Source organism: Schistocerca gregaria, chromosome 2 (genome assembly GCF_023897955.1).
Source record: "Schistocerca gregaria isolate iqSchGreg1 chromosome 2, iqSchGreg1.2, whole genome shotgun sequence".
In the NCBI taxonomy this organism is placed as follows: Eukaryota; Metazoa; Arthropoda; class Insecta; order Orthoptera; family Acrididae; genus Schistocerca; species Schistocerca gregaria.
In genome coordinates this window covers 700,974,268-700,998,739 of record NC_064921.1, presented here as the reverse complement: position 1 = coordinate 700,998,739, position 24,472 = coordinate 700,974,268, and the positions used below count along the sequence as shown (strand labels likewise).

Genomic DNA, 24,472 nt, shown 5'->3' with positions numbered 1-24,472 from the left:
ACTTAGCGGAATTCAGTTGCTCAAAGCTTAAAATATGATGTCCTTAGCGTAGCTGTTTTTTCTTCAATCGCACTTGGGCAAGGTTTCCTTTAGCTGGTTTGCTGCTGCGCTGCGTTTTAACATACATCACTTTCGAGTAGTACTGAATTTGCGTTGCCACAACGCTCGTTACGAAAGTTGCACAGACCGGTTTAGCAACACTATTAAGAAGCCATAAGGTCATTTACACTCAAGCACCACGATTTCGCAAAACAAGTTACATAAAGCGTGTGAAGTACACATCCCGAAATCAATTTTGCGGCCAAAACAACAATTAGAGGTAAAAGAATGCAAGTAACTCGTCGAGAATACAACGTTAGAGCTTTAAACGACATTGAGAACAGTTTCTCTAAATATAAGTCCTCCTTACGAAGAGGGACGGGAAACCTTAGGAACCCCTGAAGAGCAATAAAATGCGTTACGAAACAAGAATAGTGACTGGTTGCTGTAAATCTTCAAATTAATAACGTTCATTCAGTGCGTTGTCAGAGACTAGTTCTTCGGCACATGTGGCAATGACAGATATTTGGACAGAGGAACATAATCACATGTTGTCGCATGAGTGTATTGCTTTTGATAGTAACGCTTACGTAAGTTTGTCCTTTCGTATCTTCTGCTGTCCATGAAGCGTGAAATACGAGTCAGCTAAGTACATACTAGATACGTTGTGTTGGAACTGCGCCCAAGGTTAAAAGAAATACCAACAGTGTGCATTTTTTAACAGAAATCAGGATAAGCGAATGGCTGCTCAGGCGTCATTTTCATGATGGCCAGTGTCGCGCTAAGCAGTGGGCGCTCTGCACACTTTTCATGGACGGTGCGTGATATAAGTGTCCCTATCTTGTATCTCGAGGAAACGTTGGAAAAAATATTCTCCAATTAAGATGTTGAAGCTATCTAGATAAGTGTGAAGCTTTTATTAACATTTCAGAATACCCACCTGGCTTTATGAGACTCCAACAGCGTTTAGTCCGTAGATATGGCAGCAATAAAAACTACATGATCATAGGTCTTTTTCAAAGCAGCCGCCTCCTTATTTGCCGATTTAGTAAAACGAAGAAAAACTTAAATGAGGATGTCAGGGCAGGGGTTTGAACCTCACTCCTCCCGTATGCTTGTCGAGTGTGTTGGTTATCGCGCCACCTCGATCGGTGTGAGATCCTTAGATCTCAACTGAGCAATGAGTAGGGTCTGATTTCGTCCAAGGGAACGTCCCTGCATATACGTGAAATTCATTAACTGTCCGTTCCGTTGATTTTTCGTAGAATTTTTTATACGTTATGAATAAAGAAACAGACGACACAAGATGCAACCTGGAGTCTTACATGACATCCACAAAAGGAGGAAGGTGAGAAACTTGAAACAATGAAAGTTAATAAACACATCTCTGCCTGTCCAAGCTTAGTGCTGAATGATCGCTAACACTTCCCTTGCCCACCCTTCTAACTACAGACACTGCTAGCAGTCCCACACAGACCACTTTGTAAGTTACCTCTCCCACTCATATGCTCCACTTTCCTTTTATTTCGGTTACTGTATATTCATTTGTTCTATCAAAATTTTACTTTGTTTGGTTACAGCTGTTTCACTTGCTTTTTTCAAAAATGTTCATATGTGTGTGAAACTTATGGGACTTAACTGCTAAGGCCATCAGTCACTAAGCTTAAACGCCACTTAACCTAAATTATCCTAAGGACAAACACACACACACACCCACGCCCGAGGGAGGACTGGAACCTCCGCCGGGACCAGCCGCACAGTCCATGACTGCAGCGCCCCAGACATTTTACTGGTTTGCAATACTGTATCAGTAACGGACAAGAAATCTTCAGTCACGCCACATGAACTTGTCACCAAGCTTAACTATACAGTACGTATGTTTTTGGATAGTGTCCGCCTTTAGCAAAACACAATTTTGTTCTTTAACCCAAACATGTTTCACTGCAGATGCAGCATCTCAGTGAGCTTTTATTTTTCATCTTTTTAGCACATGGTGTGGTAAAAAGATGAAAAATAAAAGCCCACTCAAAATTTTTCCGGCCGAAGTGATGTCGGAGATGCTGTGTCCCATCGCTCGTGCGCCGACTATAACACCGCGTTCAGACTCACTTTAAAACTGATAACCTGCCATTGTAGCAGCAGTAACGGATCTAACAACTTCGCCAGAGACTTGTCTTATATAGGCGTTGCCGACCGTTGGCGTTGGAACACGTGAGGCAATGCTGACCCTACGACTTACCTTAGAAGAAAGATTAAGGAAAGGCAAACCTACGTTTCTAGCATTTGTAGATGTAGAGAAAGCTTTTGACAATGTTGACTGGAATACTTTCTTTCTAATTCAGAAGGTGGCAGGGGTAAAATGCAGGGAGCGAAAGGCTATTACAATTTGTACAGAAAGCAGATGGCAGTTATAAGAGTCGAGGGACATGAAAGGGAAGCAGTGGTTGGGAAGGCAGTGAGACAGGGTTGTAGCCTCTCCCCGATGCTATTCAACCTGTATATTGAGCACGCAGTAAAGGCAACAACAGAAAAGTTCGGAGTAGGTATTAAAATCCATGGAGAAGAAATGAAAACTTCAAGGTTCGCCGATGACATTGTATTTCTGTCAGACAGCAAAGGACTTGGATGAAAAGTTGAACAGAATGGATAGAGTAGCATGGAGAGCTGCATCAAACCAGTCTCAGGACTGAAGACCACAACAACAACGACCGCGGCACCGTATTCTGCCTGTTTATGTATCTCTGTATTTCAATACGCATGCCTATACCAGCTTCTTTGGCGCTTCAGTGTGTATGGTACGGTCTCACACACTTGAGTATGATTCCGTCCCTGTCTGTACTGAAGTATGCTGAGACCGGTGGCAAAACCTTTCGACTGCAAATTAATAGCACATCTCGGAATGGAGCCGTAACTGTACTGACACACATTTGTTCGCAAATGGAACGTCTCCAGTCGACCTCGCTCTCGACCCCATGGTGAGCCACAGTGTACGGATGGCCTGCATAGTTGTGACACAAGTATTAATCACCTCTTCCATATATATCTCGGGCAGTCCGCTACAGATTAATTGATGTGATGAATCCCATTTTTCGTGCGTAATGTACTGCAGTCACGAAGCATCCCCGGCGTCCAATCGCTACTCTGTATGTGCGCTCATAATTCTCTCTCTCTTTCTCTCTCTCTCTGTCTCTCTGTGTGTGTGTGTGTGTGTGTAGCGGTTGCGTTCGCCGTGGGTGGCGGGCGACGGCAGCGCTCGCGGCTGGTGGCTGGCTGTTGGCTCTGCTCAGCCTAATTAATGCCCAGCGAGCAGGCCGGCTACTTACACGCAGCTAACGAGGCCCGGGTCGGCTGCCGGCGGATAACGCCGCAGGAGGCCCTCCGAGGCGAGTCCTGCGGCCCGCAGCGTGGAAATAAGATACGAAGGCGGCCCTGTCTCCGATTAACCTATGTATGATACGCGTGTATGAATAACATAATCAACAACTCAGGTGCTGCCAGCAGACCACCCTCATCTCACGCTACAGCTACCTGAGGGAACAGTGCTACGAATACAAAGGGACGAGCAAAGTTCCAGGTGGACAAGATCCAATCCGTTTGTGTTTAGCTATGCCCACACCTACACTTTCCCAAATTCGAGCTCCTGCTGTCTGTGCTGTACTCCTGTTGATCGATGGCAACGCGGAGTAGAGGCCCACGACTCCAGACAGCAGTGCCGTAGGATGAAAGTCATCGCGAATGAGGCCGACGGCAGCGTGCCACACGAGTAACAAACCTTGAAACTTATTTCCCGGGAATGACGCAGAGCAGACTGGCCACAACTGTCTCCAGCAGCAGACTGCCGATGTCCTTAAACCATCCCCTCCCGTGTGCCCACTGCAGTATGCTGACGACAACGCTATTCATCCCACTCTACATTCCCCCCAACTATCACCCCAACTACACTTCAATAACTTAATCTCCTGGTGTAACCAGTAGTATTTGTCCATAAATCCTGCAACAATCCAGGCAATGTTGTTGTTGTTGTTGTTGTTGTTGTTGTTGTGGTCTTCAGTCCTGAGACTGGTTTGATGCAGCTCTCCATGCTACTCTATCCTGTGCAAGGTTCTTCTTCTCCAAGGACCTACTGCAGCCTACATCCTTCTGAATCTGCTTGGTGTATTCATCTCTTGGTCCCCCTCTACGATTTTTACCCTCCACGCTGCCCTCTAATACTAAATTGGTGATCCCTTGATGCCTCAGAACATGTCCTACCAACCGATCCCTTCTTCTAGTCAAGTTGTGCCACAAACTCCTCCCCAATTCTATTCAATACCACCTCATTAGTTAAGTGATCTACCCATCTAATCTTCAGCATTCTTCTGTAACACCACATTTCGAAAGCTTCTATTCTCTTCTTGTCTAAACTATTTATCGTCCATGTCTCACTTCCACTTATGGCTATACTCCATACTAATACTTTCAGAAACGACTTCCTGACACTTAAATCAATACTCGATGTTAACAAATTTCTCTTCTTCAGAAAAGCTTTCCTTGCCATTGCCAGTCTACATTTTATATCCTCTCTACTTCGACCATCATCAGTTATTTTGCTCCCCAAATAGCAAACCTTCTTCACTACTTTAAGTGTCTCATTTCCTAATCTAATTCCCTCAGCATCACCCGACTTAATTCGACTACACTCCATTATCCTGTTTTTGCTGTTGTTGATGTTCATCTTATATTCTCCTTTCAAGACGCTGTCCATTCCGTTCAACTGCTCTTCCAAGTCCTTTGCTGTCTCTGACAGAATTACAGAGTCATCGGCGAACCTCAACATTTTTATTTCTTCTCCATGGATTTTAATATCTACTCCGAATTTTTCTTTTGTTTCCTTCACTGTTTGCTCAATATACAGATTGAATAACATCGGGGAGAGGCTACAACCCTGTCTCACTCCTTTCCCAACCACTGCTTCCCTTTCATGTCCCTCGACTCTTATAACTGCCATCTGCTTTCTGTACAAATTGTAAATAGACTTTCGCTCCCTGTATTTTACCCCTGCCACCTTCAGAATCTGAAAGAGAGTATTCCAGGCAACACTGTCAAAAGCTTTCTCTAAGCCTACAAATGCTAGAAATGTAGGTTTGCCTTTCCCTCATCTATTCTCTAAGATCCAGGCAATAATTGTAGGTAAAACCACCCGGGCATTCTGAAGGTTCAAATGGCTCTGAGCACTATGGGACTTAACATCTGAGGTCATCAGTCCCCTAGAACTTAGAACTAACTAACGTAAGGACATCACACACATACATGCCCGAGGCAGGATTCGAACCTGTGACCGTAACGGTCGCACGGTTCCAGACTAAAGCGCCTAGAACCAGTCGGCTACACCGGTCGGCTGGGCATTCTGACCTGTAAGCCTCTGCCCCACATGCTATAAATATCCCACTGGTATAACTAAAACACTAAAATACCTCTGACTAACACTCCATTAATGGGTAACCTGGAAATCTCACACCAACAACCGTAAACAAATCTCACACTACAGTAAAACTAACAAAATTACTAACCGGCTCAACTCGATTATCATACGTATCTATGCCGATCTCATAAAGTCATAATAACATGTAACTCCCATTTTAAAGTTCATTAGTAAAAAAAAGATAAATCAGTTTTATCGCAAAGATAAAGTCACGGAGATGTTCTATATCTCCATTTACATCCATACTCTGCAAATCATCATGAAGTTCACGGCAGAGAGTACGTCCCAACTTCGCCTCTTCCAAATTTCACCACTCCCTCTAAATCCATGATGCGCTTTGCCTCAAATTCTGTATCTGTTTTTCCATAGTACTGATAACGATAGGATGATCCATGTCTTCGTAGTCCTAGGAACAAAACAGTGTTCTGCCTCTGATGGCCTCAAACCAACATTACCCCACCCCCCTCCCTCCCCTGACACTGAGATTTCACCTACTTAACAACCGTCGTGTTCAAATAATCATCTGGTTCATGGGTGCTTAAATGCTTAAATCAACTTACACATGTGCCGGGTGCAGCCGGCCGGGGTGGCCGAGTGGTTCTAGGCGCTATAGTCTGGCACCCCGCGACCGCTACGATCGCAGGTTCGAATCCTGCCTCGCGCATTGATGTGTGCGATGTCCTTAGGTTAGTTAGGTTTAATTAGTTCTACGTTCTAGGCGACTGAGGACCTCAGAAGTTGAGTCGCGTAGTGCTCAGAGCCATTTGAACCATTTTGTCGGGTGCAACGAAGCCTGACGCACAAAAGATATCTTTGACACGGTAGTGAGTTTAGCAGGTGTGATGGCAGTGGAATCTGTCTGTTAGTCGGTTCTGTAACAAGGTCCGAGACTAAGCAAACACATATTGGTTTACATTTCGACAGCGTTCACTTATTGATTATAGTTTAAAATATCTTCTTTCGAAGAGGACAGCATAAAATAGAATGAATTTAAGACACAGTTACTAGAGCTACTGCTACAGCTGTAACTTTTGCCCCACGTTTAGGAACGTGGTAGACGCTGTTTATGGCTATTACGTTTCGTTATCAGAACATGTCCGCTGCTTGGAGTTTATATTGCCTCACAACTGCAGCAAGTGCAAGGAAGTTACTCTGCGCCTGTAAATAAGATTAGGTTCCCCAGCGATAACGGTCAGATAGAACTGTATTGATAGCTTTCCGTGAGACGACGGCCGGTTTCCTTCCACAGTTTACTGCCTCAGATAGTTGAAAATGATCGCTACGGTCTCCTGTAAAGTGAACAAACCAGTTAAACGATCGCCGCGGTCTATTCGGAGACCAAAAAGTGACCCATTTCTTCCGGGAAACGACTGCTGGCTTATCGGGCCTGTTAATGAAGACGTTGTAAGAAGTAGGAGATATGGCGCGACCTTGGGACACGAGCCAAGCTGGAAACGCGAGGCGCGTTGCACGGCTGACCTCACAGCCGCCGACTCGCGGAGACACGGTTCGCCGCTTGCACAGATAATCAGGGCGTTGCAATATGCACGTTACAGGGCGAATAGTGTCCCCCAGTAGGCACACTTCGTTGCTAGAAATTTCGAGGTTGAAATTACACTAATTGTATGTGACATATATATGATGTTTATATACACACATAACTCAATTACACCGTATGTGAGCTGAGACAAGTACCCAGCATGCTTAGATTTCTGCCCAGCATGCTTAGATTTCTGCTGAACATTCACGGACATAAAGTTGACATATGTTTCCATGTAGACTGCTGGGAATGCACGCTTTTCCCCATTTGGTGGCCGTTATATACGGCGTTACAAATGAAAAATGAACATAGAAAACTTAGCAACGAAGTCCATACAGTGTGTTCTACAGTACATTTCCACCTCTCACAGCTTCATCATATTATTAAAGGGCTTTCACTCCACAGTCTTGCATAAGAGGTTACGTCTTGAGACCTGCAAGGCGCAGCTGCGTCAGGCAACAAAGCCGATGGGCAAACAGCGCAAGCAGTTGGCAGTGCATATGCTAGCAAAAAATGGCTCTGAGCCTAGAACCGCTCGGCCACAAGATTGAAGCAAACAATGACTTTTTGGAAAAATTTGCCTTCCCGATGAGTCAACTTTCCTTTCATCCGGCAAACTCAACGATCATAAAATATGTATATGGGGATCAGAGTATCCTCATCTTACACGTGAAATGAAGAGGGGCACTCCCAAGTTCAATGTGTGGTGAGGAATTATGTACAATTGCAGCTTTGGTCCATTCTTTTTCATCGAGTTTGAGAGGTTCTAGGCGCTTCAGTCGGGAACCGCGCGACCGCTACGGTTGCAGGTTCGAATCCTACCTCGGGCATGGATGTGTGTGACGTCCATAAGTTAGTTAGGTTTAAGTAGTTCTAAGTTCTAGGGGACTGATGACCTCAGATGTTAAGTCCCATAGTGCTCAGAACCATTTGAACCATTTCTTTCATCGAGTTTACGTCAAAATGATGTTTACCTAGGCATGTCACAAGAATCTGCTGTTGCACATTTGTCACGACTATAACCAGATGTCATACTTCTACAAAATGAGACACTGCCTCGTTCGTACCTAACTATTCACCACGCCACTACACTTCTTGCTTTGTTACGGATCAAGTACAGCGAACCAAGGCTACAGATCCACACAACGTGAAGACACGCCTTCGCAATGCATTGGGGCACGATTTCTTGCAGTTCCTGCAAGTTGATTACCGATTACAACGTCAACCGTTCCACAAGGACCGCACCCACAGATTTGTACGAATTAAGAAACAAAACGTCATGTTTTATGTTGTCATTTGTCGACAACCTTATCTAGTAGAGTTTTGAAGTTAGTGGAGTATAAAGTTCTAAAGTTAATTGATGGGCATACTATTCTTCGCAGGAGTACGCCGTGCAACATCTTGTGTCTTTGAGAATGTTTCTTACAGACTACCTACCTTCGAGGACTATGAAATGGGGCAAGTGTCTTAAATTATCAAGAACAGTGTTCCTTTTTTTTGTTGTTGTTGTAGACATGTGACTTATAGATCACCAAGTATCCCTCAATAATACAGTGGGTATTATCACAAATCTGAGGCCTCACGTCGGACGTGCTGTGCAATTATTTGTTGAGTATCATCCAGCCGCACTCGACAATACGACCCCTTCGTAATTCAGTTAAGAGCACGAACTGTACTCTACGAGGATAACGTAGAATATCAGCTGAGTCAGTGTAATTCTCGCATTGTTTGCCCTAAAAAAAGAATGTTGGCGTATTCTGCATATTTTGACTCCATGTTTTTTATATGTTCGTTAGAAGCGAGCAGTAGTAAAACTGAGTAAAGCAGACAGTCGTATATCCAGCAGGAGCCTTTCAAAGGATACTGGAAATCTTACACTCACTTCTCAAGACATTTACCCCTTATGGTTGTTGTTGCTAATGCTAAAAATCAGTTTCACATGAACAGAGATTTATACAGTCACAGTACAGTACAAAAAATAATTTTAATGTAGACATGGTCTTCTTGTCCTGGGTTCAGAATGGAGTTATGTAATCTGGTGGTACGATACTCAACAGACTCCCGTCCAGTGTTAAGTAATGAAATAGGAATTACCGTCAATTCCAAAGAAAATTAAAAACAAACAACATGTGCCATTCTCGTGATAAATCATCTGAATATCTAGAATCAGGGCTTGAAAGGGTCTGTTAGCTACATGGCAAGCAACAGTTCTTACACTAAACGTATATAAGTAGTAGTATTGTACTGTAAACAGGACTCACTGTTTACGAATATTGGTATATATTTTATTTTAAAAAATATTGTCCAATCAAGTAAATATTACAGTAGAAATTGCAGATAAAGAACAATCGTACAGTATAAATGAAGAAACAGCAGGTTCTTTTTGTAACTTACTCGATTAAATATAAGTAGCATAAATGTGAAAAGTATTATGCAAAGCAGTGACAGTTTATTGTTAGTGCAATACACCGCTGAGTTTTTTAGATTCTTGTCTTTTGTGAACGAACACTGTGGTTACAACTAAACTTTCGCCACTTGATAGAACCACCATTAGAAATGAGTGATGGCAGGACAATGAAAATTCGGACAAACATTTGTAAGGGCATGCGAAAGAGGAATAACGAATGAAACATAGTAAGAAAAGCATTTTAACTTCCGCACGACAGGGTAACACCTGTTAACTGCGTACCATATTTAAGTTCCAAGTTACAAACGTTGCTCAATATGACGACCATCTGCTTGGAACTACAATAGAGATTGCTCTACAACTGTTTAGATGTTAGAGAGTCGCAGATTGTTACCCGGCAATGGGTGTTCACTTCGTGAATATTGTAGTGACAGGTCGTTCGAGGTGCTTACTGACTTGCGCCACCACTATTGTTGCGTTAAGATAATATTCCTTTACGTCAAATCATCTTCATTGTTCGAGGATTCGAATTCCTGAGCATTAGTTTTCGATACAATTACTCTGATGTCTTATTAGAAGTTGTGTGTGTATGTGTGTGTTAGAGAGAGAGAGAGAGAGAGAGAGAGAGAGAGAGAGAGAGAGAGAGAGAGAGAGAGAGGGAGGGAAAGGGAGGGAGGGAGGGATCATTAAATTCTGTTCGGTAGTGTTCGTCATTTGTTCCAGTCACTTGAATGGTCACAATGGAAAAAAAATTGTCTAAGTACTTCCAGTATCACGAAATTATCTACCGGTACGACATTAAATTTTTGTCCTTCAGATCGACAGTGCTATAGTGAATGTTAGGTAGTTTCATTAAAAAGATGATCAATTGCGTGTTGGTATTTGTACACATAACAATTACCCGTCCTGCTGTACAGTTAACATTGTTATGATAAGAAAGGCGTGCCCACGCCGTTTAGTGATGACTCCGTTACAATTCAATGTAGGGGAATGATCAACGTTTCGGAAGTATGGGCCTAGATGAAACGTGCTGTGTAGTGAAAGGTGACGTCCCTAAAGAGTTCGTCCACCTCCACGTCCACGTCCATGTCCAGCCGTAGCACGCCTGCTGCCTCGTGTTGCCGAGCAGAGCAATAAACGGTGGCGGTATCGCTTACTCAGTAGGCGCAACTCAGTCCCCAGGGACGGACGGCCTCTGCACAGTTACGTCCGTCCACCCACGGGCGCCAGCTTTATTCTCCGCCCACTGGGTAGTGATTCTTTTAGTCTTCTGGGGATCAAGCACATTGACATTCGCGTCCGGTGTGGCCGTGCAGTTCTAGGCGCTTCAGTCTGGAACCGCGTGACCGCTACGGTCGCAGGTTCGAATCCTGCCTCGGGCATGGATGTGTGTGAAGTCCTTAGGATAGTTAGGTTTAAGTACTTCTAGGGGACTGATGACCTCAGATAATAAGTCCCATAGTGCTCAGAGCAATTTGAACCATTTGTAGGACAATGAAATTGTGTGGAAATATTTCTAAGGACATACAGAAGAGAAACGACAAATAAACCAGTGAAAGAAATGTTTTACACTACTGGCAATTAAAATTGCTACACCAAGAAGAAATGCAGATCATAAACGCGTATTCATTGGACAAATATATTATACTAGAACTGACATGTGATTACATTTTCATGCATTTAGGTGCATAGATCCTGAGAAATCAGTGCACAGAACCACCACCTCTGACGGTAATAACGGCATTGATACGCCTAGACGTTGAGTCAAACAGAGCTTGGATGGAGTGTACAGGTACAGCTGCCCATGCAGCTTCAACACGATACCACAGTTCATCAAGAGTAGTGACTGGCGTATTGTGACGAGACAGTTGCTCGGCCACCATTGACCAGACGTTTTCAATTGGTGAGAGATCTGGAGAATGTGCTGGCCAGGGCAGCAGGCGAACATTTTCTGTAGCCAGAAAGGCCCGTATAGGACCTGCAACATGCGGTCGTTCATTATCCTGCTGAAATGTAGGGTTTTGCAGGGATCGAATGAAGGGTAGAGCCACGGGTCGTAACACATTTGAACTGTAACGTCCACTGTTCAAAGTGCCGTCAATGCGAACAAGAGGTGACCCAGACGTGTAACCGATGGCATCCCATACCATCACGCTGGGTGATATGCCAGTATGGCGATGACGAATACACGCTTCCAATGTGTGTTCACCGCGATGCCACCAAACACGGATGCGACCATCATGATACTGTAAACAGAACCTGCATTCATCAGAAAAAATGACGTTTTGCCATTCGTGCACACAGGTTCGTCGTTGAGTACACCATCGCAGGCGCTCCTGTCTGTGATGTAGCTTCAAGGGTAACCGCAGCCGTGGTCTCAGAGCTGATAGTCCATGCTGCTGCAAACGTTGTCGAACTGTTCGTGCAGATGGTTGTTGTCTTGCAAACGTCTCCACCTGTTGTCTCACGGATCGAGACGTGGTTGCACGATCCGTTACAGCCATGAAGATAAGATGCATGTGATCTCGACCGCTAGTGATACGAGGCCGTTGGGATCAGTATTACCCTCCTGAACCCACCGATTCCATATCTGCTAACAGTCATTGGATCTCGACAACGCCAGCAGCAATGTCGCGATACGATAAACCAGAATCGCGATAGGGGTATAATCCGACCTTTGTCAAAGTCGGAAACGTGATGGTACGCATTTCTCCTCCTTACGCGAGGCATCACAACGTTTCACCAGGCAACGCCGAACAAGTGCTGTTAGTGCATGAGAAATCGGTTGGAAACTTTCCTCATGTCAGCACTTTGTAGGTGTCGCCACCGGCGCCAACCTTGTGTGAATGCTCTGAAAAGCTAATCGTTAGCATATCACAGCATCTTCTTCCTGTAGGTTAAATTTCACGTCAGTAGCACATCATCTTCGTGGTGTAGCAATTTTAATGTCCAGTAGTGTATTTATACCCTGTCATTAGGCGTTCATTACACACTTCCCACCACCGTTTATACGTGATTGCCGACGTCGTACGCCAAATTTAAATTAAATCAGGGCACCAGCTGCAATGCATCACGATCCAACGGCCAAGGGCAGCTGGCGAGCTGGTTGTATATCATCTTCAACCCTCCTTCGCAGCCACCCCACTCGATATTTCTTCGGGGGGTAAAAAGAGAATAGCGTGATCTGTAATGTAATACGGCTGCACGATATCCAAGCCAAACAATGATGATCCACCGCGATGCCGTATAAAGCCGGCGGCGTGCTGCGCCCTCCCTGTGGCGTTTTTGAGCGTGGAGGGGTGGTGAGGCAGCACCCCGCGCGTCGGCGGGAACTCATCAATTAGGGGTCGCATGGGGCTGGCTTCATCAGCCGCCTGATGAGCCACACGCGCCGAGCGGGCCGGGCGTTGAAACCGTTCCCACAGCGCGGCCTCCGCCTCGCTTTGTACGCGTCACAGGCAGACAGTCGCACACCCACACCCGCGGGAGCGCTCCCGACTTTTTTTACAGTGGAAATCTGTGTGCCACGCGGATGAAAATGTGTCAAGGAAACTTGGAAATTTGTGGAAAGATCCTATGGAACCAAACTGCTGAGGTCATCGGTCCCTAAGCTCACACCCTACTTAATCTAACTTAAGGCTAAGCACAACGCACACACTCATCCCCGAGGGAGGACTCGAACCTCCGACGGGGGGAGCCGAGCGAATCGTGACAAGCCGCCCTTAGACCACACGGCTACCCCGCGCGGCCATGCGTCAGTGCGATAGCACTTTCTGGGGTCACAACAAAAAGGAAACCGCCCATTCGGGCGTTTCTTCATGGGAGTTACAAGTACAGGGTGGTCTAAGGGAAGTAGCACATTTTCATTTGTTTATTATGAGTATTCGCGTACATTGACACCAATCATTATAGCGCGGGAGCACTGTAATAAATATATCTGAAGCAGCTGCGTTTTGGGGAAGGGACGGCGGTTATCGTTGAAACAACCGGTTTCCGACTGTAGCTTTTTTTTTCTCGACGCCAATTTAACAGGACTGTTAAGACCGCTCAAAATAACCGGTTTTTCGTACAACTGACCTTCGGTTTTTTATTCCTGTTATTTTATGTAATAAACGTTGAAACTAAACGAAGACTGAAAAATTTTGGCTCAGTTTCCAGATGCATGGAATCAAAATATTACACTAAACAGAAACAAAAAATAAATAAAAGAAAACTTAATCCGTGCACTACTCGCTGCTTTTCTCGAAAAGTGGTAAGTGGTTCACTACAACAAAAAATCACCAGTATTCTCCTACTGATTTCAATTTTCTGAAACTCTGCTCAAAAATCTTGTTGTAATCGGGGATCTCACAAGTATTTCGCCATTACGAATCGTCAGTGCTAAATGGTGAAAACAGAGTTTGAGGAACTCTAGTTTTCGTATTAATTTCTCGGTTTTTACGGATTACAAACAAATAAAGAGACTACGAATGAACTATTAAGTTTTCTCCTTATATTATTATCGCAAGTTTGTTGTGGCTCCTCGAGTTTTTAATTTTTTTTTAAATTGAGCATACTAATACACTTACACCGTACTTTGTAAAATGCTTCAAAAATGGTTCAAATGGCTCTGAGCACTATGGGACTTCACATCTAAGGTCATAAGTCCCCTAGAACTTAGAACTACTTAAACCTAACTAACCGAAGGACATCGCACACATCCATGGCCGAGGCAGGATTCGAACCTGCGACCGTAGCAGTCGCGCGGTTCCGGAATGAAGCGCCTAGAACCACTCGGCCACCGGGGCCGGCTGTAAAATGCTTGCAGACCAGGAATGATGCTATTCTGTACTACAACTTATGTCCGATGACGACAGTGAGAAACTACTATGCAGACCCTAAGGGGCAAGTTATGCACATTGCTTGTACACGCGTATCATCTAATAGGCCACGCCCAATGTACACTACTATCCACGCAACGCTGTACCGATTCGCTTACAATTGTTGTTCGTTTCTGTCAGCATTCTTATAAAATAGCATCGATCGCTTTTCCCACTTTCTACACTCCTGGAAATTGAAATAAGAACACCGTGAATTCATTGTCCCAGGAAGGGGAAACTTTATTGACACATTCCTGGGGTCAGATACATCACATGATCACGCTGACAGAACCACAGGCACATAGACACAGGCAACAGAGCATGCACAATGTCGGCACTAGTACAGTGTATATCCACCTTTCGCAGCAATGCAGGCTGCTATTCTCTCATGGAGACGATCGTAGAGATGCTGGATGTAGTCCTGTGGAACGGCTTGCCATGCCGTTTCCACCCGGCGCGTCAGCTGGACCAGCGTTCGTGCTGGACGTGCAGACCGCGTGAGACGACGCTTCATCCAGTCCCAAACATGCTCAATGGGGGACAGATCCGGAGATCTTGCTGGCCAGGGTAGTTGACTTACACCTTCTAGAGCACGTTGGGTGGCACGGGATACATGCGTACGTGCATTGTCCTGTTGGAACAGCAAGTTCCATTGCCGGTCTAGGAATGGTAGAACGATGGGTTCGACGACGGTTTGGATGTACCGTGCACTATTCAGTGTCCCCTCGACGATCACCAGAGGTGTACGGCCAGTGTAGGAGATCGCTCCCCACACCATGATGCCGGGTGTTGGCCCTGTGTGCCTCGGTCGTATGCAGTCCTGATTTTGGCGCTCACCTGCACGGCGCCAAACACGCATACGACCATCATTGGCACCAAGGCAGAAGCGACTCTCATCGCTGAAGACGACACGTCTCCATTCGTCCCTCCATTCACGCCTGTCGCGACACCACTGGAGGCGGGCTGCACGATGTTGGGGCGTGAGCGGAAGACGGCCTAACGGTGTGCGGGACCGTAGCCCAGCTTCATGGAGACGGTTGCGAATGGTCCTCGCCGATACCCCAGGAGCAACAGTGTCCCTAATTTACTGGGAAGTGGCGGTGCGGTCCCCTACGGCACTGCGTAGGATCCTACGGTCTTGGCGTGCATCCGTGCGTCGCTGCGGTCCGGTCCCAGGTCGACGGGCACGTGCACCTTCCGCCGACCACTGGCGACAACATCGATGTACTGTGGAGACCTCACGCCCCACGTGTTGAGCAATTCGGCGGTACGTCCACCCGGCCTCCCGCATGCCCACTATACGCCCTCGCTCAAAGTCCGTCAACTGCACATACGGTTCACGTCCACGCTGTCGCGGCATGCTACCAGTGTTAAAGACTGCGATGGAGCTCCGTATGCCACGGCAAACTGGCTGGCACTGACGGCGGCGGTGCACAAATGCTGCGCAGCTAGCGCCATTCGACGGCCAACACCGCGGTTCCTGGTGTGTCCGCTGTGCCGTGCGTGTGATCATTGCTTGTACAGCCCTCTCGCAGTGTCCGGAGCAAGTATGGTGGGCCTGACACACCGGTGTCAATGTGTTCTTTTTTCCATTTCCAGGAGTGTATAATAACATAGTATGTCAAACCAATGCAAACTTTACGAATAAAAATTGATCTTACTTCAAAATAGGTTTATTTTGAAACAATAAACTTTAGCACTGCTGCTATGGCTAATTGATACTTCGATTTTTTACCCGGTTATTAGTAAAAAATTAAAAACTTTATTGTAATCGGCCGGCAGGGGTCGCCGAGCTGTTCTAGGCGCTACAGTCTGGAACCGCGCGACCACTACGGTCGCTGGTTCGAATCCTGCTTCGAGCATGGATGTGTGTGATGTCCTTAGGTTAGTTAGGTTTAAGCAGTTCTAAGTTCTAGGGGACTGATGACCTCAGAAGTTAAGTTCCACGGTGCTCAGAGCCATTTGAACCTATTGTGATCGAGACCAAAAAAATATCGAAAAATGGCGGCTATTCGTAACATTAATACCGGTATCTGCGTTAACTGGGCAGTTTTTACCATCCCTAGTTTGGGGGTTTTGGTGCTCGGCTCCTATTTGAACTAGCAAAACATGTGGGTGAAACTTTTTTAGTTTAGCCCAGAAAAGCGGCAGTTTGTATATACATTCGAATATCTGTCTCAGTGTGCACTTTGGCCTGAGCGCTTTGCTGCTAGTCGCCGTGCAGCTGTAGCTGCAAGCAGAGGCTCGCGTGCAGGTGCACAGCTCTTCCTCCACATATGCGTTAGAGTGATTCCCTCCACACCTGTGTTCACACTGGACGCCTCTACTTCCGTGTAGGACTAGCTACAGACGCAGGGCGACTAGCCGCAAGGCGCACTGCTATACAGGCACAGGTATACAGGCACTTTCACTGTAGCTACGTTGCAGCATCTTAGGCAAGGTTTGAGCGACGAATCGCAGCTGCCGCCCAGGCAGATTTTGCGAATCTATTAATTCCTCTTCCGAAAGATTTTACTAGGGCTGAAATTAATGATCAGCTATGGCACCATTTGTATGCGCACCGTTCGGATTTTAAATGCAAAAGCAGTCATCCCTAAATCACACAGGTCTGTGGCGGGACTAGTGGTTCTAAGTTGGTCCACCAGTGTATCCGACCTTGATATAAGTTTTAACCGTTTGAAAAAGATCTTGCTTCGTTGCGATTTTTTGGGTAAAAAACCTGTTCCTCTGGTAGGTTTTTGAAGCGTGCCTCTTCTATATTTTAAACTCGAACTAATCGGCTGAAAACTTTGGACGAAGGTAGACAGATAAACGGGTATTCAAAATTTGAATTTTTTTCATCCCGTAATCTTTATCCGTTGGTTTAAGATCTAGTTAAATGTAGCATGAAAAATTCGTTTTTACGAGAACTGAAGGCGCGGAAACGATTTAAAGTGAATCAGACAGATAAAAAATGCACTCTTACGATAGAACTGAAAATTCGCTTTCAAAATTCTAGCTTAATTCGGATTTTACTTGCAAAAAACACGATTCTTCTAAGTTTTTTTCTCGTTTACTACGCGCGCCATTTCTAGGGTTTAATCCAAATCGGCTCGAATTTTCTAAGAAGCTAGACAAACACATGTAATTATAGTCGTCCTGTTGCTTTGTGAATGCGTTATCCGTTGCCACGATATAGATACATGGCTCGAAAAACATAAAGAAAACCTATACCACATCAGAAGTTGCCCGTCAATATCGGTTGCCAAGTTATGGCGGATAAAAAGCCGGAATTAAAGTAGAATAATATGGGAAAACGAAATGAAAAATGCTCCTACCATAGCACGAAAAAAGGCGAATATGTTCTGGGCAGAGTTTGGGATGTAAAAGAAGGGAACTTGCTTTTAGAATTATTCGCCAGCTACAAACGGATTTAAATAAAAATATCTTGACATATTCGGTTTTTTTATGAGTTAACCATACTTTCCCAGCGCAGCGAGTTCTTAGATCCTCCTCCTCCTACACGAATGGTGAGGGGTGTAAGAACAAATAGACCCAAATTTTGTGCTGCTAGAGAGTAGGATGCTTCTACAATAGGACGTATCCGAGATTGGGGGTGCATCTGCACTGACGGAAAAAGAATCGCAACACCTGGTGACGTCGATTCAAATTACGCGTCAGACGCATAAGACTGGCGCTAGTAGCTCCACGGTGAAGCTGCTTATCAGGTTTGCTTTAAACCTGTAACGCTCGTGAGCGTTAGTACCACTCAGATTGGACGTGGTGAGTTGAGGTTAGTCACGAGTGTCTGTAAGGCGGCAAAGACGCCTTTATCAACACGTCACTGAGTCTGAACGACGTCATGTAATAGGGCAACGAGAAGTTGTATGTTTCTTCTGCGATATTGCAGGAAGATTTGGCAGGGATGTACGTGACTGCTGGCAGCGGTAGTCACAAGAATGTACGGACGCTCGATGATCTGGCTCTAGACGGCCATGTGGTGCTACCGTGAGGAGGGAAGACCTTCGTGTTTGGAGTATGGCTCTGGCGCATGGTACTACATCTGCAGCAGAAATTTGAGCAGCAGTTGGCACCACAGTTACACAACGAACTGTTATTTGTATAAATCTGTTACTTCAAGGAGATCTGCGACCCAGACGCTCTGTAGCGCTCATTCCACTGCCCCAAAGCCACCGTCATTTTCGACTTCGGTGGTGTCAAGCGAAAGCTCATTGGAGGGCAGGCTGGAGGTCTGTTGTGTTTTCTGCTGACAACTGTGCCTGTCTGGGTGCCCTTGACCATAGTCTGTTGTATAGAAGGAGGCCAGTCGAGGGCCTGCAAACAACAAGTCTGCGTGCTAGGCACCCTGCACCTACACCTGGAGTTACGGTCTGGGGTGCGATTTAGAATGACAGCAGGAGCACTCTTGTGGTTATTTCATGCACCCTGACTGCCAGTCTGGTGATTAGGCATGTTACGCTACCACTCATGAACAGCATTCCATGGGTATTTTCCAATAGGATAACGCTCGCCCTCACACCGCTGTTGTGACCAACATGCTCTACAGAGTGTCGACATGATGTCTTGACCTGCTCGATCACCAGGTCTATCTCCAATTGAGCGCATATGTGACATCATAGATCGTGAACGATAGCGTAATCCACAACCAGCATTAAGCACCGTCCCTGTATTGACGAACCAACTGAAACAGGCGTGGAACTCCATTTGGCACCTGCGCAACACAATGGTTGCGCGTTTGCATACTTGCATTCAACTTTCTCATGGTTACAGCAGTTATTAATGCATCAGCATTTCCCATTTGCAATGGCTTACCTCGCGCTCACATCAGCCTGTGATCTTGCAATGTTAATCGCTTAAATATGTTTTCTAGACAAATGCATTCCCGGGATTTAATTACTCCGCATTAATTATTTTGTGATGTTACGACTTTTTTTCTGGTGATGTATAACGAGAGTATCGCAGAGTTAAGATGCATGCGCCCTAAACTTTAATGACTGCTTGTGTCATACCGCACTACATGACAAATGTACCACGTTACTTTTCTTGAAACGACGCATTGTATTGCATGATATGGGAAATACTTCTAACAAGTAAAAAAAGCGCGAATACGTCAATATGTTTTATTTAAATGTGTTTGTAACTGAGGATACGTAGACAAACCGTATTGTGGAGCCGCCGTGAAAATGCTTTGATCTTGAGATAACCACACAGAAGAACATGATGAGCTGAAAAGATCAGGTGATCCCACCAGTCGTGCGATATCACCGAATCGTGAGAGTATTCGATGTGGAAAGCGGCGCCTCAGTGCATCAATTGAATTACGAGCCACATGGTTGTAGTCTTAATTTGCTGAAACCATATTGCATTTAGACAACAATAATCGTGGCCGCATACCGCTCGAAGCTGACACCAATGGTTGAGCATTGTTGATTTTAAAAAAATATGGCTCTAAGATTCCAGTGGACTGCCCAACAACACTCCAGACGACGACCTTTGGAACACGGAAATGGGGGGCTCTTCCACAGCACATTGTGCATTGGACAGCCGTAACATTTTGCACACGACAGAAGTCCTTCACTGTCTCAATACGTACCTCCACTGAGCAACGTTCCATACTGAACTAGGTGTGTCTGATTAGATGCAGTATATGGTGCGAGCACATTTACATCTCGGCAGGATGGCCAATGTATTCTTTCCCGTTACCACCGTGTACAAGCTACCGAGAAGGCACTGCGCAGATTGCGTTACGGAAGCGGCTCTTTTTACTAAAATAGTTTCAAGATCTTCAGTAGCAAACTAAGTCTACAAAAGATGTCATTCGCGATTATGTTTGTATTACACGCTCAGGAGGCACGTAAAAACCGATTCTCTAGAAAACACCCACTAAAGGGAGCAGGCTTCAGAGGCAGTGTTGAGATAACCAAAATGCCTCACTCTGTACTATATGGCCCAGTAATGTGGACCAACGGGATTGGTACCAATCTGTCCAGGTCCTGGTGGGACCTGTGGATTCAGTAGGGTGGTTAGGAGGGGTTGAGAGGCGGACGTGGGAACCAGTGCAGAAAGAGTCAGCGGCACTTAGAAGCGAGGGCGCTATTCTGAAGCACTATGAAGAGGTGCACGAGTCGCGGATACACGATACTGCCAGCCAATACTGCCGAATATGTTCTCGGAGAACCATGTGCGCGAGACAATACAGAAACGTGTCGTATGAATAATAGCAATTTGTTCTGTATCGATATAAGTCAGGAAAAGTTTCATCACGAACAGAGAAATTTTTATTTCTGAATGTGTACAACAGGAAAGATGTTAAGTAGACATGCAAGAATTTGTCTTCATCTTCGTTAATACACAACAGGTATTAAATATATCATTACACATTGAATTAGATGAAGATGGGTCTATAAATTTTACACTATTTGCCTTAACCTAATGTAGGTATCAAAGAGAAGTAATATTCAAAGCACGATAGAGAAGAAATCCTTTTCGAAATTCCAGCAATGAAGAATCAACGCTCAAACTAGGCCTGAAATCCGTGCTAGTATCAAGATGCGAAAGCACGATTACGTTTGAAAATACATGCCGCTACGTTGAAGACGAATGAATGCCAGTAAACCCCGAATGGACAATTCATAAATGGTAAAATACACAATAATTAACACTGGTAAAGGAATACTGGCACTTGCAAATGAACAGTCTGAAGACATCAACAACTCAGATGACTTCTTTCCTAAGTGGCATTACGTCGGAATATCAGATGAACTTGCCAAGCTGTCCCCAATGAACGTAAAGTTGACCCTGTGGTCTCTCTGTCAGTGGAACTACGACAGCAGCATTCCTGAGCAAGCGGGGATGAGAGAGTGACGTAAGTGGTGAGGAAAGTGGCGAGGAGGGGGGGGGGGGGGGGGGGAGCTGAAGGGGAACATTAAGCAGCCAGCTGAGCCGCTACAGCAGAGATGGGAGGCCGCTGATAGAGTCGCAGCCTGCCTGCTACGCCTCGAAACTGGACAAGCAAGTCAGCAAACTGCACACGAGTAAAAGCTGCTGCTGCTAAATGGCTTCACTTATTGGCAATCACAATTACTTGTCTCCCGCCGTGAAACAATATTTAAAGCGATAATATATGACATGCTAAAAGTCTCCTTTGATTCTTTGTGTGCTCAAACCAAAGGAAAAAAAATGCGAATGATCGGAGGGGTATTCGAGCTCCACTTCTACCGAATACACCACCAGTGCATTACCAGGAGCTCAATGATGGTCTGCTAAGAGTGCTTGTTTCTCAAACCAAAGTTTCATGTTAAATGAGTTACACTTATTCATATACAGTACATGGCATTGCAGATCTTGTCCATAGCCCAATCAAACAAAAACCTTCCAGTCTTTTAGTAACTGTGTCATCACTGACGTTGATGACAACATTACGGCAAGTGTTTTAACTGAGAATGCAAAACAGTAAATCTAAACAGGTTACTTTGTTATATGTCTGTCTACCATGAACTATAAAAGAAATATACAATCATTTTGTGTTTGCAGTTTATGATCACAGTTCTTTACCAAATTGGGTAGTCAGCTCCATCTGGCTATCAGAAGCGAATACACCAGTTCAGATAATGAGGTACTGGCGCGCAACTGGATTACACCTTACTTTCAAGTCAGAGAATAGCTGCTCCGGTCATCTTGACGACTTGTATAGTCCGTGAGATGAGATTGATATGTGACATGACGTTAGACTGATTGTCACACAATCCTACGCATTGTTATGTAGGTTAGGTTAGTTAGGTTAGATAAGTTGAAGTAATTCTAAGTTCTAGGGGACTGATGACCTCAGAAGTTAAGTCCCATAGTGCTCAGAGCCATTTGAACCATTTTTTTGCAAACGGTACAAAAACAATTTTCCCATTTGACTGTCGGTGCAATACGCACGTCGCAGGGTACTGAGATTGGAGAGGTTGTTAAAGCTTGATGCATGGAATAATGTTAAGTCTAGTAGACTGGGGAGTCTGTTGGCTGATTCAGATGGCTCTGAGGACTATGCGACTCAACATCTATGGTCATCAGTCCCCTAGAACTTAGAACTACTTAAACCTAACTAACCTACGGACATCACACACATCCATGCCCGAGGCAGGATTCGAACCTGGGACCGTAGCGGTCACACGGTTCCAGATTGACGCGCCTAGAACCGCACGGCCACACCGGCCTGCGGCAGTCTGTTACACGTAAACACATGCACGTAGTACATGTCATTAGTTTCATCTAAAAGAAGATGGAGGAAAGGTTAATAGGAATTAAGTGCAAACTCTGTTAGGTCTGTTACGTTGTAGGAATGGTGGTTATCGCTGAAACAATCGGTTTTCGGTTATATCGCTTTTTCCCATGCTAGTTTAATAGGACTGTTAAAACCGCTAAAAACAACCGATTTTCGATTATTTATTCCTATAATTTCCTGCAATAAATGTAGAAATCGAACAAAAATTGAAAAATTTTGACTCTCTCAAGATGCATAGTATCAAAATATTAAATTAACCAGGTAAATAAAAGAAAACTTTGTCCACCCACCGTTCGCTGCTTTTCTTGGAAAGAGGTATGTGATTGAACACTACAAAAAGTGACCAGTATTCTCCTACTGATTCAAAATTTTTTTGAACGTATGCTCAAAAATCATGTAAATGGGGATCATATTACTATTTGGGCATTACAAATAGTCAGTGCTAAAGCGTGAAAGTTGAGGCTGAAGAACTCCGTTTTTCGTGTTAATTTATCCGTTTTAAGGACTGCAAGCAGATAAAGGTATATTATGTAGACGCAGGCAGCGAATCAGCTACTTTCTGTTTTTATTTTATACTATAAATGGATCGTTGTAAGGTTTTTCATTTATTATTGTTACCACAATTTCCATCCTCTCGTTATTTCATGGAAATGACAGACAAATCGTTAATCATTTAAAGCAAATGAAGCATTATACTTCATTGCTATATGAAGTTGTAAAAATGTTTCCAGGCTAGGTTTGGTGCTAGTCTGCAATACAACGGTTGTCCGGCGATTGCAGCGAGAAACCACCGTACAGACCAGGTGAGGGTAAGTCTTGCACACTGGACGCACACACGTACCTTCAGCCACGACAGGTAGAAACAGGGACGTTACTGTCTCAACAACGCTGTACAAGGTCTTATGCCATGTATTTGTTGCTCTTTCCTGTCAGCATTGTTATTAACATAGCAGTGGCCGCTTTTCCTATTTTCGGTAATAACGGAATATTTCAAATCAATGCTAATTTTACGAATAAAAATTACTTCTTTTTTACAAAAGGCTTGAAGGAAAACGAAAAATTTTAGCACTTCTGCTATTGCTAACTGATTTTTTTACTTGGTTATTAGTAAAAAATACCAAACACCTGTTAGAACGGAGACCAAAGAAATACCGAAAAATACCGGCTATTCAAAAGTAAAATACCCCTTTCGGTTTTAACCGGTCGATTTCTCCCATTCCCATCACGCAGCCGAACGGTACAGTGAGTGGTTGGTAGACCACACGCACCATTCTGTTCAGTAACAATGATGAAGACATGTGCATTCAACAAGGCAATGCTCATTCACAGACATGAGGCTACTTTGTTACATTTTGCCCTCGCCTCTACATCATCTGGCTTTACTCATACGGAACACACGTGGGATATTGTCGAGAGGGAGATCCATACTTTCGCCTCTGCTCGATGCAGTGTCTGTGAGTTGCTGTAGAACGGATCAGCATCTGTTCAACGTTCCCCGTGTTTTCTGGAGCCGATTAAACGAGGAGCCGCTGATTGGCAGTGTTTCTCTCATTCAGTCGCTCGTCATTATATAAGAGGCAGTTAAGTGAAAACGAAAAAAATGGGAAAAGGAAATAAACTGTTTATTATCTCAAAAGTAAAATGGTTCAAATGGCTCTGAGCACTATGGGACTTAACTTCTGAGTTCATCAGTCCCCTAGAACTTAGAACTACTTAAACCTAACTAACCTAAGGACGTTACACACACCCATGCCCGAGGCAGGATTCGAACCTGCGACCGTAGCGGTCGCGCGATTCCAGACTGTAGCGCCTAGAACCATTTCAAAAGTGTTTGGGGTAACTGTTATACATTTACCCCACTGTGAGACAAGATGGTCACTGCGTTCATGGAAAAAGG

At 44.8% G+C, this 24,472-nt stretch overlaps 1 protein-coding gene across 4 annotated transcripts in view; it reads right to left on the bottom strand.

Moving 5' to 3' along the window:
- LOC126334793 (lachesin-like) overlaps positions 1–24,472 on the bottom strand; it is a 778,486-nt gene that overhangs the window by 613,239 nt on the left and 140,775 nt on the right. The window lies entirely within an intron of this gene.